General features: G+C 28.1%; 1 long non-coding RNA gene across 1 annotated transcript in view; it reads left to right on the forward strand.

Annotated features, from left to right (window-relative positions):
• Window positions 1-3804, forward strand: part of LOC116851848 — an 11158-nt gene extending 7354 nt beyond the window's left edge. The window contains exons 2-4 of the long non-coding RNA XR_004379659.1: window positions 150-193; window positions 3077-3272; window positions 3656-3804. This is a non-coding gene — a long non-coding RNA (uncharacterized LOC116851848). The remainder of the gene's footprint in view (window positions 1-149; window positions 194-3076; window positions 3273-3655) is intronic.
• Window positions 3805-3894: the final 90 nt, after the last annotated feature.

Genomic DNA, 3894 nt, shown 5'->3' on the forward strand with positions numbered 1-3894 from the left:
TTTTCTGGACATATAATGCATAAAGAAGGTACAAGTGTCCCATACCATTTGTTGTCTATAGTAGACAAGATCATTCACAACACAAGAACAGTCACTGTTTGGAATCTACAGACATTTACAAGAGATAATAGGTATCTAATATCTTACAGCTGTGATCATTCCCTGGTTGTGCCTTATCTGGCTACTAGGTACAGTGAGTATATTTTTATATTACCAAAAATTGAAGGATTCAGAACAAAACCAAATAAAAAGTGAAATGTTTAGGAAATAAAAAATTCTCCTCTTATAACTGTTTATTGTATGAAAATGGTAATTTTTTCTAGACATATAATACGTAAAAGAACAAAGTTGTAAAGTTGTACAGTTTCATTAATATTTTGAGGATCCATCTAAAAGAAGAAAAGGAAAAACCTCAATTTCTTTGGTTTTTGCAGAAATTTAGTAATACTACTGTAATTTTTACTGGAACAAAATTGTTTATGATGTGATGCTACTGATAGATAATAATTTGGTACAATAATGTACAATTTTTTTCAAATTGATGTGTTTGTTTTTTATAGGAAATCTTTCAATTATTTTATATGCAAGATACGAGATCCTTCTTGTATTTTATACATAAATACTGCATATGAATATTGTGTTTTAATAAATAATAAACTATTTCAGAGTGTTCCTTTTTATATGAAAATAAAATATAAATATTTTATACTCAATGTTAGCCTTAAAATTGCATAAGAAAGACTTTAATAGTGAAACCTAAATTTAGTAGTTGACACAATTTCTTGTAATATGCCAAATAAAAGTAGATCATTTAAACACAGAAGTGTATATAGAAAAGCAAGTGAAAGAGCAAATTTGGCTTGTATTTTGAGTAATTATGTGGAAGGAAATTCTGTTGCCACCAATTCAATTCAAATTGCACAACATTTAGATTTATATGCTGTAGCATCAACTTCTACTAATATTTGTACAGACACATCTAATGTACAACATAACTCATCTGTCAATGTGTGTAATAATGAGTTGTCACATATATCTGACACAGGAATATTTGATGAAGTGGTGTCAAATATTTCTTTTTTAACTGATATATCTAAAAGTTCTAATGAAAATAATAGTCTAAACAACAATATATACAACAACTTACAGCCTCAAAATCTTATTTTAAGAATAAAGGAATGGGCAATGTTACATAACATTGAACATATAGCTATTAACAATTTATTAATTATTTTAAAACCAGACCATCCTGAGCTTCCCTTGGATGCTAGGACCTTATTAAGAACTCCGAGACAAATTAATGTTAAACATGTAGAGCCTGGCATATATTATCATTTTGGATTAGGACACTGCATCATAAACCTATTGATAAAAAGTAATAATTGTTTAACTTCAAATTGTATAGAGATTTTAATCAATATTGATGGTTTACCGATTGCTAAGAGTACAAGTAGTCAGCTTTATCCTATATTATGTAGTATTTTTACTACTTCAAATGTTGAAATTGTTGGGATATATCATGGAAATGCAAAACCAAATGATGCAAATGTGTTTTTAACAGATTTAGTAAATGATATTAATATTCTAATGTGTAATGGTATAAATTACAATTCAAAAGTATATTCAATAAAAGTGAAAGCATTTATTTGCGACACACCTGCAAAGTCATTTATCACTTACACTAAGGGACAATCAGGATATTACTCATGTACAAAATGCAATGAACCAGGAGTATTTATTAATAATCGTCTCTGTTTATCCAATATTGATAACTTCACTTTGCGTTGTGACAGTGAATTTAGACGTAAACATCAAAAAAATCATGTAGGTACTACAATATTAGAATCCCTTTTAGATCTTGACATGATACATAACTTTCTCTTATATTATATGCACCTCATTTGTCTGGGGGTTGTAAAAAAATTGCTTATACTTTGGGTTTATGGAAATCCATCAACAAAATTATCATACAATTAAACATATAATATTTCTAAATCATTGCTTAATCTAGCACGTAATATAACGACAGAATTTAATCGTAAACCTCGTGGTCTCAATGAAGTCAAACGGTGGAAGGCAACAGAATTTCGACAGTTCCTTTTATACAGGCCCCATAGTTCTTAAATCTGTTATTAGTCATGACATATGAATTTTCTATCTCTGCACGTAGCCACTTCCATCTTATGTCAACCAAATTCTAAAAAGTATCTCAATTATGCAAAATCTCTGATGCAATATTTTGTCAAAACATTTATACTTTTGTATGGTAAGGATCAGGTCTCTCACAATATACATAATTTGTTACACATTTATGATGATGTTGAAAGATTTGGAACATTATATCAGTTTAGTACATTTATATTTGAAAATTATTTACAATCAATAAAAAAATTAATAAGAAAACCGGAGAAACCATTACAACGAATAATTCGCCGTAAATATGAATTAAGTAATAATATTCCGTTGGAATTCCAATCAATTGCATTCTTTGCCAGCTCTAAAAAAACAACATAACATGGGACCAATAACAATAATTAATAACATTTCCTTTTTTGCACAATATAAAGAAATAATTTTAAGTAAATTCGTATTAAGAATAACTGAGCCGGACAATTGTTGTTCCACAGTCAATAATAAAATAATAAATATAAAAAATATCGTATCTACTACTGATGGCATATTACTCATAGCTGAACAATTTTTATTGCTTGAAAATTTTTATACTTTGTAAATCGTCATCTTTGAGTATATATGCTGCTACAAATTTAAGACCACTTGCATTATGGCGACTCGATGAAATACGTAACAAATGTGTAAAATTATGTTTCAAAGATATATATGTAATCTTTCAGTTACTACATTCAAATTTTAAGAAATAAGAATGTAGTATATAATGTACGTATAATCAATTACTTCTTACAATAATTCGTAATTAATATTGCACTACAAAAATTTGCTTTTTCATTGTCTTTCTTGTGCGCTTTTTTCAATAGTCATTTATTGTTTTTTGAATATCGTCATATTCTTATACAATTTGCGAATACAACATTTATGAGTATATTTGTCATTAACGAAGACATGGCGAAAACATGGACAGTTGTAAGATTTGAGGACGAAAATGTTGTGCAAGCAGTGCCATCAAATTGGATTGTTAATGGCGGATGTTACTGGCCACCGTATACAACAGAAAAAATTTTAAAAGCTATAAAAGATAATGTTCATTTTGATTCTTCATGGATACGAAGTGTACGTCTTCAAAAATAGTACATCGGGTAAAAGAAACAGAACATATATTTTTATCTATAGAGTTGGGTGAGGCTTAAATGCTCATAGACTCAATAGCATACCACCAATCAGTGCTCTGCTTTATCTAATGAATTAGTAATTCAGTAGATAACGCAGAACACTCGTTGATGGTGCGCAATTGGATCTGTGTGCATTTGAGACAGTTCTCATATAGCACATAATATTAGAGATTATTCTAGTTGCTGCAAAATGTTAAATTTTTACTGTATTACTGGAACATTGCTGTATTACTGGAATATTTCTGAAATATTGTGGAATATTATGTGTTATATAGTATATTACTCATATAATATTTAATAACTCCCTTGTAGTAAACTAAAAACTTAAAAATTATAATTTTTTCTTTCAGAAAGTTATCAAGCTTGTAGACTAAAAGCCAAAAAGATACTTCAGATTTAAATTCAGATTGTCATAAAAAACGAATAATTAAAAAGAAACGTATTTATAGTGATAGTTCAGATTCGGATTATGATACTAATTATACAAAGTTACCATCTCCACCAGGTATTAGTCATTTCTCATATATTTATTGCTTTGTGTATATATATATATATATATATATATATATATATATATATATATATATAT

Source organism: Odontomachus brunneus, unplaced genomic scaffold, assembly GCF_010583005.1.
Source record: "Odontomachus brunneus isolate Ranch 3 - 2012 unplaced genomic scaffold, Obru_v1 Obru_scaffold_194, whole genome shotgun sequence".
NCBI classification, from domain to species: Eukaryota; Metazoa; Arthropoda; class Insecta; order Hymenoptera; family Formicidae; genus Odontomachus; species Odontomachus brunneus.